The sequence below is a fragment of the Lissotriton helveticus genome, chromosome 2_1, assembly GCF_964261635.1.
Source record: "Lissotriton helveticus chromosome 2_1, aLisHel1.1, whole genome shotgun sequence".
Classification (NCBI taxonomy): domain Eukaryota; kingdom Metazoa; phylum Chordata; class Amphibia; order Caudata; family Salamandridae; genus Lissotriton; species Lissotriton helveticus.
Window position 1 is genome coordinate 348,965,609 of NC_136059.1, and position 14,746 is coordinate 348,980,354.

The 14,746-nt window shown below is 45.4% G+C and overlaps 1 protein-coding gene across 1 annotated transcript in view; it reads left to right on the forward strand.

Annotated features, from left to right (window-relative positions):
* The window catches only part of LOC144817970 (UDP-glucuronosyltransferase 3A1-like), a 604,136-nt gene that overhangs the window by 586,612 nt on the left and 2,778 nt on the right, over positions 1 to 14,746 (forward strand). The window lies entirely within an intron of this gene.

Genomic DNA, 14,746 nt, shown 5'->3' on the forward strand with positions numbered 1-14,746 from the left:
CAACTGCACACTTATTTTGAGTCCTCTATTTTGAGGAAAAACCAAGTGCAACTCCTAGGTTTATTTTCGTATACCCAAATAAACCTAGGAGTTGCACTTGGTTTTTCCTCAAAATAGAGGACTCAAAATAAGTGTGCAGTTGGCCTTTTGGTTTTTTCTTAGTATAACATATGGTCCAGCCGACTGCACGTCCCAGGACCTAACTCCCCTGTTCTCAAACTTTTAGAAAGTTCAGCATTTTCTTGTCCTAACCAGTTTCGTTCCTGCAGCCTGTGTTCTGAGTCACTACTGGGATTAGAATGGCAGTTAGCGTTAGTGTATTCCTCCCAGACAGTGAGACAAAGGGAGACTAGGTATTGGAAGGATGGGCCATCTGTCGCACCCAGACATATACGTGTCACTAACCTCTTCACAGGTACCCACAAGAGTAACGATATTCCTCCTACCGTCTAAGAAACACAACATTTGTGTGACTAGAAAATATCACACACCATGACAGGTTATATTCCCCAGAAGGCAGAAGGAAGTATAGTGACAGGACCACTTATTGTGATCCCAAAAGGGCTGGGTATCTCTCACTCGGAAAATGTATTCACTGCCAATAATTCTTGTCAGGGATTATTCTAAAATACAGAGAGAGAAACAACAAACCAAAAAAAAGGAACATATTAGTAGACTGTTCTAATAGGGAGGCCCCCTCCCCGATTTCTATTAATGCGTTCTGTGTAAGCATCCAAGAGGTTACTCACCAAAAATAAGCAATAATCACACTCTACAGAATTGTATGATTTCAACGTCACTCAGCAGTCTCAAGAAGTTACTTTTTAAAAGGGAGCATTATCCAGTATCAATTTGTCTTCTCTTTGCCTTTAACGAACAAAAGAACAACAATAACCACCACGACAATCTTCGTCAGGTCACTGACCTTCAGGCACTCAGAATTCGCATAGGTAGTCCATGCTACTCCAGGGTAGTTTTTTCAACCCTTGGAAAACAAGTAAGGGGGAGAGTTTCGAGGGGAAATGCGGAAAGGTGCAAAAACGCATTCTCTCCAGCCATCTCCAGACGCAGACTGATAAACAGGAAACCGGAACAACTGCGGCAGTAGCAAACAACTAGACCGCACAGGAATAGCCAATATTCAAATGCGGAAATGTCCAAGGAAGGGAAATCCGGGGCGTGGTCCAGAACATCAGCAGGAATTCACTAAGCCAAGCAACGAGTCCGATTGCAGAGAGGCGTAAATACCACTTACCACATGGTACCGAGAACCGCCATCTGACTGCAGCTGTGTGGGAGCTTATATCGATGAAGGAGGTTTTCACACAGAACACAAACGACTAAGGGTAACAAAACAAAAAAATCACTGCTTAATGTTCATATTCCTGAACATTAACCTTTAGTACACGGGCATGAAGCCTCTCAAGATGGGAGGGGCGGAGCTGTACCCTGCGCCATTTACATTTCAAAGGAGCTGCCTCAGCACACTAACAAAGAAGAGTCTTTTGTAACCTTTCACAAATTGGAGCCTGGGCAGGGAGGAAAGAAATTCCAAAACCATCTGTCGGTGGAACATTCTAGAAGATTCGTCCACTTCAAAGCTGGCACCAGGTATAACAATAGGAACCTCAAACCCATTATTCATGTCAGTTATCACCATCTCGAAGCTCCGTTGAACCCAACTCTTCATGCTACAGCAACCTCCAGCGACCACTGGTAATGCGAGATCTGCACTTTGCACTACACTAACACCAGACCATGCTGACTGCCAACGCAAAGTTCCAGCAAGGACTGTCTGCAATGCCAAACAGGATCTTTGTGATTTTTTTCTATCAGCAGAACATCCCAGATCCTAGATTTATGGTCAGTCACTTGAGCTTTCCCCTATGTTCTGCCTTGCAGCAATCAAGGGAACTGAAATGATCTTCCTCCTATGTGACTTAGGAGGGTAGGTGAGGAGATTTGGCCCCCCTGGGACTATCCACGTGGGGAATTTCAACAGCTTAGTTTATGACATGGAGTTGATATTATCCAGAACCTCGACCCAGTAAGTTTCGGGCAGTCTCATAGAAAGTGAAGGAGCATTTATGTACCATTGCAGCACCGCTAGCATTCCTTTGATCTGGTGTTATCCCATAAATTAAGCCTCTCTGTGTTGTAGAAACAATAGAGTGCAAGTTTGATAAGTGTTTCTTTGATGGAGGCACTCATCAAGAAGATCCTCGCTGTTAGAAATTGGGTCTCTAGTTGGCAGAAGTTCGCACCCTGTCCACGTAGTGACCACAATCCTAATCAGGGTAAGCTAGATTCATACTTATAAGTAAACTGTGCTCGCCCTATAGTAGCACAGGCAGGCTTGTCTTAAGAGGCAATGTGTTTAGAACAATAAAGAATATTTAACTGATTAAAACAGGACCAAAATGAATCTAATCACTAGAAGTTGAGATATGAATTTTTAAAGATTAAATGTGAAAACAGTGCTTAGAAGTCAATGGCGCTAAAAAGTTAGTATAGGTTGCATTAGACTGGGGTAAATCAAAAGTTTAGGCTGACCGCGATTGAGGGCAGGCCGGCGACAGGACTCACATAGGTCCCACTAACAGAGTACCTAGTAGGGAGAAAAGTGTTGGTGTCGAAGACTCAAAGAGTCGTGGAAGGCGCTGCGTTGTCATCAATCAGTGGATCAAGACAAGCGTTGGTGCTTATCCATCCTATTGATAGAAGCTTCAGTGTCAAACCCTTTAGCAGTGCAGGTGCTGCATCAATGTCAAGCTGCACTGCCTGTAGGTGTCGAGCAGCGCCTGCTGTAGAATCTCTGTCGTTGGGCAGCCGCTTCTTTGGCTTTTAAGGTGATGTGTCTGTTCCGGTCAGCGCAAAGTCACTGCTGCCTCAATGTCAATGTAGGAAAAAGTGGCAGAAACCCACCTCTGAAGCCCAGGACTGGAGCGGGCACCTCAGGCTAGGGTAAGACTTACAGATGGTAGAGTCCAGAAGCGCCAGCAGGATTGCAGGAAGTGTTTTGTGTCCCTAAGACTTGAGAAAACAGGAAGCAAGCCAGCAAACCCTTAGAGTCACTCTGGGTTCAAGTGGGAGAGTCCAGTCCTTGTCCTCAGCAGGGCACAGACCAGTAGGCAGTAGGGCAGCTCAGCAAAGCAGGCAAGCAGTTCCTATGAACAGTCAGTCACAGCAAAGTGGCAATACTTTCAGCACAGCAGGATTTACTCCAGCAGAGTTCTTTCCAGGTCTAGCAGTGTACTGATTTTGTGCATTTGATGTAGGGGTGACTTCAAAAGAGCTCTCTAAAGTGTACAAGGATCCCTTTCAACCTAGTCCTTCTCTGTCATCTGTGAGGGGTAATCAGCCCTTTGTGTGAGAACAGTACACAACTTATTCAGATGTAGGTGTGAACGTTCTCTCCCCCTTCCCACCGAGGAAGGCTTTCGGAATGCAGATGAATGCAGATAAGTCCTCTGTCACACCCAGCCCTTCCAGTGTTTGTGGCTGTCTAGAGGAGATGGACAAACTGTAGCTGTCACCCAGCCTAGATGCGTATTGGAGAAAGGCAGCAGGCACACAGAGCAAAGTTAAGAGCTGAGAAATGTTCCACTTTCTAAATGTGGCATTTCGAAAATGGTAATGTCAAATCCAACCTTTCCATTAAAGAGGATTTATCACCACCATTCTAAAGATATGAAACATGATCAAGCCATATGAGAGGAGGAGGCCTCACAGTAGTAAAACATGAAATTAGCTGGTTGTCATTACCACAACATGTAAAACTTACAAGTACAGGTCCTGCCTTTTTGTTACACAGCACCCTGCCCATAGGGCTACCTAGTGCCTACCTTAGAGGTGACCTATGTGTAATAAAAGGTGAGTTTAAGGTTTGACAAGTGGTTTTAAATGCCAATTCGAAGTGGCAGTAAACTGCACACACAGACCCTGCAATGGCAGACCTGAGACAAGTTTGAATGCTACTTGTGTGAGTGGTGCAATCAGTGCTGCAGGCCCACTAGTAGCATTTAGATTACAGGCCCTGGGCATGTGGTATACCACTTAATAAGGGGCTTACAGGTAAACTAAAAATGCCAATCAGGCATACACTAATGTTTAGGGGAAAAACACATACACTTTTGCACTGGCCAGCAGTGGTAAAGCACTCAGACTCCTAAGGCCAACAAAAAGATACATAAAAAAGTGGAGGTAAGCAGGCAAAAAGTTGAGGGAGGACCACCCTAAGGATGCCAGGTCTAACACTCACCCTCTGATAGATGGAGGACCATTCCTTTGGTGTAGAAGCATGGCCTTGTTCTCTCTGCCATCTAGTCTGGCAAGGGAGACCATCTCTCCCTCCCCCTCCATCTCTCCCTCACAAGTATTAGTATATTTCTGATAGTGTTTGTCCCTGTTTTTTCTCGCAGGGTGTTAGAGTTCAGCTTGCCTTTTTTTAAGGACTCCATGAGACACCTGATGCCAGGTTTGAAGAAACCTAAGCCTCTCTTGTTCTGGTATGCTTTAGTCTACTTTAATCAAACATGTTGAGGGCCTCCACATCGAACAAATCTGTGTTTGCCACATCGAGAACTCTGCCAGTCCAAAGTCCAGAATGCCCACAGAGGGAGTAAATGAGAAGGGGCATGTAGAAAAGGCATGTCTTTATTATCGCTGCATTCCATGCTTCTAGGGCCACCACTGTCACCAAAGTAGGCCACATGGTGTTTGCTGCCTGGCTGGGGGTCCTCCACAATTGCACCCCAGTGACCGCCTGATCCAGGAAGCACCAGAGTTATTGCTCTCTTCGCAGTGCCGCTCTACTATGCAACATATTTGAGCTTCTTGGTTGTATTTTAGGACGTTTGGTAGACCAAATACCTCTACCTCCACTGGTTGGCACATCTGGCTTCTTGCACGCCCAGACACAGTTATTAAGCCGTTTTTGTATTTGAGCTGAAGCAAGATGGAGTAGTGGGAATGTTTGGACTACATATAGGAACCTAGGCAGTACAGTCATTTTAATGGCTGTCAGGTGCCACAGCCACGAAAGCCCTCCACTGTGCCACGTAAAAAAAAAAAACATTTGTATTCATTCAAACATTGATAAATTTGAATAGTCTTCTCAGATTTTGTAATTACAGAATCATGGCATATATTGCTTCTACTATATGTTGTTGTGTAGTTTGACAAATCAATGATAATCTAGGCAGCTAGTTGCTTGCAGTATAATATAACCCAACACTGAAACCATTGTGGATTAGTTGGTTGTCAGATGGTGGAAATGATTCTCAGGGTAAGCCCTGACATATGTAGGACAGGTGACAACTTGGGGGAAGGGGTTAATTCCACTGTTATGAGTTGGTATGTTTGTACTTGTGGGTTTGTGAGTTCCCACGTAGCAGCGACATGGGCTATGTCATATTGATCTAATTCCCTTGTGCCTGGTGTTAGAAATGGGCTTTCAGGTTGGCTAGGGAGTGCACCTAAGCCAGAAGGAGCCCACTACTTTAGTCATGGCAAGTAAGTTGGACACCAAAGATAACCTGTGCTCACCCTCTGGTAGCTTGGCGCAGAGCTAGCGGGCTTATCATCAGCAGCAATATGTAAAGTGTTTGCCCAACACAGTCACAGAAACATAATGAGTAAACCACATAAAGAGACTCCAAACTGGATTATATAAAAAATATATAGTATATTGTACATCAAATCAGACCAAAATGAAATGAATCATAAATACTGTGCATATTATGCAGATACAAAGATAGTATTAGTTATCCTGGACAATGCACGAACCAAAACGACAAACATCATAACACCAATGCATGTAATGCCAGTTTAAGTTAGGTAAACACACATGAATTATCAAATATCAACATAAATACTTTGATAATCAAAATCTCCCCAGAAACACATAGGGTGCAGCGCACCTACACTCCTGTTAAACTTTATATGCTGATTAAGCATCCCCATACAGGGCATTGAAGCACCTTCCAGCCTAGTTGTGGCAATACTGTAAGTCACTGTAAAGTCCCTAAATCAACAAAGTGGGGGCCTCCCCTGAGGTCTCACCTCAGCAGACTACAGCGGACCAGTGTCCCCAAGGTTTTGGGGTGTAGGTCAGGGATGGCCACACTGATTCCAAGAGAAAGGGATCCTTCCTGCACTCCCAGTGCGATGAGACTCGCTAAATGGACACACTGGTCCTACTCCAGAGGGGCACAGTTCAGGGACAGAGCAAATAACTAGGCATGTGTTGCTCTTCTAAAGCACTCAACATGCGCTGAGGCCAAACACGAGTGCCACACACCAATAAGGCAGGGAGATGAAAAGGCACAGTCTTTTCTGGCCCTGAAAATCTGGGGAAGCAGAGGGCAAGCCAACAAGCCCTTGGAGAGCAATAGTAGGGCACAGCAGACTGCGGCAAGCAGCAGGCCAGTACATAAAGGCAGATTGCAAAGTGGTAGTCCCTCCTGTGGTCCAGCCGTCAGCAGGCAGCAGGCCAACACAGCACAGCAGTCAGTCAAATGGTGGTCTTCTTGCATCAGAGCAGTCCTTTGGCAATGTGCAGTTGGAGAGCCAGCTGCATTTTGTTACAAGTTCCATACAGTGTCTGGTTAAACCAGGGTCAGGGAGCAGCAGGCAGTAGGGCAACAAGCAGCAAAGCTGTCCAGCTGAGTCCTTTAAGCAGCACAGCAGTTAGCAGGCATCAGGGCAACAAGCAGAAAAGCAGTCCTGATGACTTTCTTAAGCAGCACTAGCAGTCCTTCAGGCAGAGGTTCAGTTCCAGATTCCATTCTCTCACTCCAAACCCACTTCTCAACTGTTTTACACAATTGTTAATGTTATTGTTAATTGAGATTTGTAGAGCGCATAATCACCGGGAGGTCTCTATGCGCTAAAGAGAGAGTAGCTATGGTCCATCCCAGTATGTGACTATTGGTCTCCGGTCAATGTGTGTGATTATTCCCAGTCTTCTGTAAAGAAGAGGGTCGTCAGTTTTTTTCTAAAAGGGAAAAGGGTTTTTTCCTTACAAAGGTTTCCTGGCAGCTTATTCCAAAACTGTGAGTTCAAGACCGAGAATGCTTGCCCCCCTTTGGTCGTTGTGTTGAAACGTGGACAGGCCAGCCGACCTGCCTCTGATGACCGGAGGGTACGTCCAAGGACGTAACTCTCCAGGTGCTCCTTGATGCAAACTGGTCCCTGTCCATAAAAGGCTTTGTGTGCGATGCAAGGGCCTTTAAACCTGGCTCGCTGCTTGAGGGGGGGGGGGGCAGTGAAGCAGTTGCAAAAGAGGTGTGGCCCGGGCCAGTCTAGGGAGCATGAAGATCAACCTGGCTGCATCATTCATTGCTATGTGTAGCTTGCCTAATAGCTTTTTGGTAAGTCCAATGTTTAGTGCATTGCTATAGTCTAGGCGGTACACGATTAATTTGGTCACCACCGTCCGCAGGGTGGAGAAAGAGAGGAGGGTTGATAATTTCCTCAGCTGTCTCAGTAGGCCTACGCAGGTCCCAACCACGGAGGACACTTGGTTAGACAATGTGAGTTTGTTGTCTACTTTATTGCCTAAGCTTTTAACGACTGGGTCTGGAGTAGGTGTGGCACCCATTTCCGGTGGCCAGAAGAGGTCAGACCATGGGGTTCTATCTGTGATGATGGCTAGGACCTCAGTTTTGTCCGGATTAACTTTGAGTGAATTAGCTGTCATCGTGTTGACCATGTATCTAAGGATATTTTGCACACCTGAGTGGGCTTGAGGCGTGTTGTCAATTTGAAGAATAAATTGAGTGTCATCGGCATAGTTGAACACCTGGCAGTCCATACGGGCTAGGGCCTCCACCAATGATCTGAGATAGATATTGAACAGTAGCGGAGTGAGTGCAGACCCTGGAGGGACTGCACATGTTAATGTCCCTTTATTGGAGATGCAGTCCTCATCTGGATCATTTGAGTCTGGGCTGTCAGGAAGGAGGTGATCCATTGATAAACCATCACACTAATGCCCATGTCCCTGATTCGTGCCAGGAGTTGGCTGGGGTTGACTGTATCGAACACCGCCGTGAGGTCTACTAGTATCAGGGCATACAGCTTCTTGCTGCCGGCCGTGAGCCTGAGTTCTTCCAGCACTGATAGCATCACCAGCTCTGTGCTGTGATGGGCCCTAAATCCTGCCTGACAATCCTCGAGTAGCTGATGTTTCTGGATATATAAGGACAGGGTTTTAAGGACGTGCAGTTCCAGTATTTTGGTCTGGAAAGGAAGTTAGGATATGGGCCTATAATGTTTTAGGTGTGTAACGTCTGCCCCGCCTTTTTCAATAGGGGTGTTACTCTGGCTTCCTTGAAGTTACTGGGGAAACTGCCCTTTCCCAGCAATCGATTGATCAGAGCAAGGATCTCTCCCTCTATCGCTGGTAGAGTCATTTTAAATATCCTTGTTGGGCATGGGTCCGCTGGTGAACCTTATTTAATTTGAGTCTAGCCTTGGAAAGGAGGCGAGAGGCTACCTACTGTCACATTGTACCTCATCCATACTCAAAGGGTTCTGGCTAGTAAGGGTGATGTCTATATCAGTAAGGATGTCCTTCACTTTATGTAAGAAAAAGGTCAGGACCTGTTACAGTGTTCCGGGCTAGCGACTGTTTCCTGCACCTGCTTTTGCCTGAGTTCCTTCAGAATTTTGAACGTTTCTTTTTGCTTGTTATCTGCTTCCAAGATCCTGGCCTCATAATACGCGGCCTTTCTTATCAAAATGGCTTTTTCTATGTGGCGAGCTTGGCCCTGAAATCCTTGAGCGCCTCAGGGTCATATGACTATGCCATTGCCTTTCGTGTTGTCGGGGGTCCGTTTCTGTCCCCTTAGTTCCTCCATGAACCAGGAGGCTCCCTTGCCCTTATTCCGCACTCTTTCTCTGTGGGCAGGTGCCACCCTGTTGATGGCTGCTCTCAGCTGGTTAGTGAGGAATTCACTCTCCTCCTCTTGTCAATTAAGTTTCTGCGCCCTCTAGATTCTCTCCGGTGAGCTTTTCTACAACTAGCTGTTTGTATACCCCTCACCCTCTTTTCCCATCCTGCCTGTTGTGCCAAAGGGCATCATGCTCCAAGGGTAGTGTTGCTACAATGTCTGGACCTGAGCCGTCATCAAGCCAGGTTTCTGTAATTGCTAGGATGTCAGGGGTTTCCTCCTGAAGGAGGGTGAAGATCTCTAGATTGTGCTTCTGGAGGGAGTGAGTGTTGAGTACTGCTGTCTTTAAATCCCTGGGGCTTACTGACCCTGTGTCATTAGAGATATATGGCTGTGCAGCCCTACTCTCTTCTCACCACTGCATGGTAAGCAAATTCTCAGCTATGAGTGTGTCTTATGTCTGTTCCTCCAGGGGGCAACTCTGTGCTCTCGGGCCAGCAGCTCCTCCAACGAGTAGAACTGGATTTGACATGGGGTCCTGGCCCAGGTCCCATTCGGGCGCAGACAGGCGCAGATGTGCTTGCCTTAGGCGTGCCAGCGCATCCGCTCCATTGCTTTAGTTAAGTCCTCCCGTGTCCCTTGCACCTCCCTGCTGCCAATCAGCCCTGCCGAGCAGAAACTGTGTAGCCCTAAACCAATATACCGCATTGAAGTGGCGGAAGTGGTGTGGAATGGTGCCTCGAGCGGGATCCCACCAGGTATGTGTTTCAAATTCAAATTCAAACAGTTAGAATACCAGTACTTTTAAAACAACTGAAAACATATTTAAGATGGTAAACAGATTAAAAGAATATTATGGGCAGTTTTAAAACCAATGACCGTTTTATCGCGCGTGTTTCGCTATAGTGGTTAAGCGCGTCTCTCAAATGCTACGCGTCGGCTCCATCGTGTTAGTTATGTCCTCTCTCATTTCTCGCCCCTCCCTGCTGCCAATCAGCCCTGCCAAGCAGCAGAAGTGTAGTCCTCAACCACTAGACCGTGTTGAAGCGGCGGAAGTGGAATTGTCCACTGGCGTTTTCCATGTCTTAACAATGGCTCTCTTGGCAAGAAACACTACAGAATCAAGGAATCTATATGTAGAAACCAGTTCTTGAACTTAACACTTCATTGCTATGAGCCAATATGTTAAATATTGAACAACTGTACAACGTAGCAGAACGGCCATAGAATGCCAGGCTGAAAAAACTAAAGTAAGGTGTTCGCAATGGTTAAAGCATGCTTAATTATTATTATTAGGTAGTAAATACAGGCCCATCTGACACAATGTGATTCACACATTACAAAGGAAGAAATACCTGAGTGATCATTAAATATGCATGGCAAGTTGGCAACTCTTTACTCCATTATGTACGTTTGATCCATACTAATAATTAAGAAGCTAGACCTCTTCAAAATAGTAAAAACCTATAGAAAACGTAAATTTACTGACTTTTTATGTCTTTTTCTGGATACCCTAAATGTAGTGCATTTACCCTCGTTTGTCAGACATATAGATTTCCAAAGGCACTGCTGGTCCAGTCATAGAGCGGTCCGAGTGCTGCCTCCATCCCTTTGTATTGTCAGTGCCTTCAGCAGCAACTGAATGGTAACAGCACCTTGGACAAAGCTCGACAACTTGGACTTTGCAGATGACCTGGTCCTACTCTCCTATACCCATCTGCAGATGCAGATGCGAGAGAATACCAACAATAAGGCAGCCACATCAGCACAGCTTGCCCTCAACATCCACAGGGGGAAAACCAAGATCCTGAAGGCTAGCACCGACAGCACAACTGCAGTTACTCTTGCATGGAATGCACTGGAAGTTGTTGAGTAGTTCCTATATTGTGTATATGTAGTGTAGTTCCTATATTCCCAATAGGCTCTGTGCATTGGAATAATATACACTATAGATTTGACATAGGACTGTGGTCAGTATGTCTCTATCGAGTATACTATACTTAATTGTGCGTGTGCCAGCTAACTAGGAGGTCACTAGAAACTTTCTCGAATAAACAAGAAGGGATTAGTCTCTGACAACCGCAAAAACAGGACAACTTTGTTTCCTCTAGGACCGGAACAAGATCTTCAGAGTCGTGGAAACAAAAGAAAACTATTTCACTCAGTCAATCGTGCATGCTTCGTTTCTACAGATTTGCATAGAAATAGAGAGACGGGCGTTTCATTAAAAAGATGTTTATTGAACAGTCTTATTTCTTATTCAAAAGATATGAACTGCTACAATCGTTGGACAGAATGCGAAGTATAATGCGTACAGCGTGAACAGTAATATAAAATAATACTGTAATAGCATTGTCTGTTGCTATGACATATATAAAAATACATACATAAATAACACAGGCTAAAATACTCAACTGGTGCTTCTAAAATAAGCCTACCCCAACGTACCTAACCTAGGTCTAGTACCAGGGAAGACGTAGGTGCTGTTTAGCTATAGTTTTAGTTCTGCCAAGAATTGCCAACGGTTCTATAGGTTCTAATCAGCTCCATACCTTAGAATGAGAGAGGTTGGTATCTCTTTCTCGGGACTCAATTTCCCAACACCCCACAAGGGAAGTCAGAAACACTGGAGCTGGATTCTCGCCAGGAGGATGACAGCGTCTAGTCAGTGCATCAGCTGGAGAATTGGCTTCCTTCGGCACTTGCTGTAGCAAGCTGCGTCGTGCAAGTAGGTAGTCGAACTGCACTGAACCACACCGTGCTTTGCTATAGCAAGTTGAGGTATATTTATACCTTGAAGGTGCTTAGGAATGCCAGTATTGATGTAAAAGTCTGGCATATGAACATCATGAATGAACCCCTGAGGAATAGATGTTCATGCATATTAAATGAGTTCTTGGAGAAATCAATATCCAGGCTAGGGGAAGTCCCTTCAGCTTAAGACTCTGATTTTCCAAGAAATCGTTGTGACGTAGATAAACAGATGGAAGTAGCCATGCCTGTATTTGGGTAGCATGGGCTATGCCTAAATAGGGACTGGATTTCTATGCCTATTTAAGGGCAATGTGAATTGTACCTATATAAGGGCATTAATCGGGAAAATGCATATGGAATCTAAATCGATACACAACACCTTCACCTAACTAGGCAGTGTCATGGACAAGCAGGGCACCACAGACGCTGACGTAAAGGCAAGAATAGGAAAAGCAAGGGATGCATTCATTCAGCTAAAGAAGATCTGGAGGTCAAAGGACGTAATACTGCAAACCAAGATCAGGTTTTTTAACACCAACATAAAATGAGTCCTTCTGTATGAAGCAGAAACTTGGGGAACAACAGTGACCACCACCAAAAACAGTCCTGACCTTTATTAACAACTGTCTGAGGAAAATCCTGACAATTCACTGGCCAAACACCATCAGCAACAAAGACCTATTGATGGCTAGGTCACACCCTCCTCAAGCCAGCACCAAACCCTGCCAAACAAGCCCTGACCTGGAACACTAAAGGGAAAAGCAAAAGAGGAAGGCCAAGAAACACCTATTGCTGAGGCCTTGAGGCTGACTGCAAGATGATGGGTTTCCCCTGGAGTAAGAATCAAAAAAGCCCAGGGCAGAGATGGCTGGAAAGTCCTGGTTGATGGCCTATACACCAGGAGGGGTAGTAGGCATAAGTAAGTAAATAAGTACCTTGGCCTTTATTGCAGCAAGCAGGAGTCCTTTTCGGAAAGACACCATACAGAAATGGAGACGACTTCTCAAGTTGAACCCATGTGGCAAGTAGGTTCTCAGTGTTTGGACCATGAGTCTAGTCTACTCCATCAATGCTGTGAAATCTAAAAAATCTGTGAGGAAATGATGTGCCAAAACCTATTTATGATTCCTTAAATTAAAGTAAAAAATAATATTTCAAGTAGTTATCTTACAGCCTTACACTATATGCTCGTACGCCCCACAGCACAGTTTTTATAAACATCAAGAAACATAGATTAATATTTAGCTTTGAGCATGTGGGGACATTACTAATGCGTACAAGAGCCTTCTTGACGAATTTTCTTAGAGTTCTAGCAGGCTCATTTTTGTGTTGCCTGTGGCAACTATCAAACAATTTGCTAAGACATTTTCCAAGACAAAGCGGCTACTTCCACACAGGCCCGGTTCTAGCGGGTGGGCCGGGTGGGCCAGGCCCACCCAAACATGAGCCTGGCCCACCCAAACAGAAGTCTTGGCCCTCACAGTGAGGGCTTGAAGGCAGGCGCACAACGGCATTGGGTTCAAAGGGCTGTCCGTGCGCCCGGGCTGAGACAGTTCCCGGGCGAACACACACCCACACACAGTTTTAAAGATTATCGCAGCCGCACCCGAGTACTTTACAGGTCGTTAAAAGACCATATACATGTTAGTGAGGCTTTGTTTATTTTTTTCACCCCTTCATCTCCACTGGCGAAAGGCGACAACGGCCACCTTTGCCTCTTGTTCTGCTGTGTGGAGATTCCTCTTTCGGTGCAGTGCAGGAGAAAAGAAGTTTGTTTATTTTTATTCACCTTTCCTGACCCCTGCAGCTGCTTATCACATCAGGCTGTGACACAAAGTTTGACTAATGGAGTAGTGGGTAAGAGGATGTGTTAATATTTGTTTTTCTTTTTTAAATCTGCACATACTTCTTGTGTGCTTCATTTGAACAGTTTTTATTTATCATGGCTGATGCAGGACAATAAGACAATACAAAATGCCCAAATAAATCTGGCGATTAATGACCCTGCTGGAGAGTAATAATTTGTCTGTTAGTAGTTTTTAAATGCAGATGAACTGTATTTTTTGTGGATAGCTCAGTGGGTTACTGCCTTTGTCACTGAGATCCTTGTGTTACTTGCAGTTCCGAATTTACAATCCTAACATAGGACAGTGACCAATGAACTGTCACCAAAGACTGCATACAAACATGAATGGTATACTTAGAACTTCGCTTTTTTTTGTTTTGTGATATAGGTAGAACTTCCTTTGACTTTTATTATTCTAATGTTGCTAAAATTAGTATTTTGGGGCAGATATACATTTTTATCAGTAAAGCTGACCCCCCATGGAATATTCTTTAAATCCTAAGTTTGTGTTTCCACAGACCAAACCCTCTTAAAATATACTGCCTACCAGTATGGATGACATGTGATTCATACACCTTGTAATCCTCATTGGCTTCTGTGACATTCCCTAGAGACAGATTTACATACTTGTATGATTCATTGTCTCTGTATAATGTGTGCGTGGTGTAAAGTACTGACACAAACTACACTGATATGAGTAGTGCTATACAACAAATGAAATGCATATGAGAGAGGGGCTATGTAAAGATGAGGGGCACTGGTTGAGGGTGGCAGTGAGTGAATCCGAGGAGGAGGTAGTGGGAGGGGCTATGGAGCGATGAGGGACACTGTTGGAGGGTGGCAGTGAGGGAATCCGAGGAAGAGGTCATGGGGTGGAGGGGTGCTAGGGAGAGATAAGGGGCACTGGTAGAGGTTGGTAGTGAGGGAGTCTGAGGAGGAGGTCATGGTGGGAGGGGCTACAGAGAGATGAGGGGCACTGGTGGAGGGTGGCAGTGAGGGAGTCCGAGGAGGAGGTCAATAGGGGGAGGGGCTATGGAGCAATGAGGGGCACTGTTGGAGGGTAGTAGTGAGGGAATCCAATGAGGAGGTCAATAGGGGGGGCATGGAGGGATGAGGGGCACTGGTGGAGGGTGGCAGTGAGGGAATCAGAGGAAGAGGTCAAGGGGTGGAGGGGGGAGCTAGGGAGAGATAAGGGGCACTGGGGGAGGGTGGTAGTAAAGGTATTAACGGAGAAAGAGGTTATTGGTGT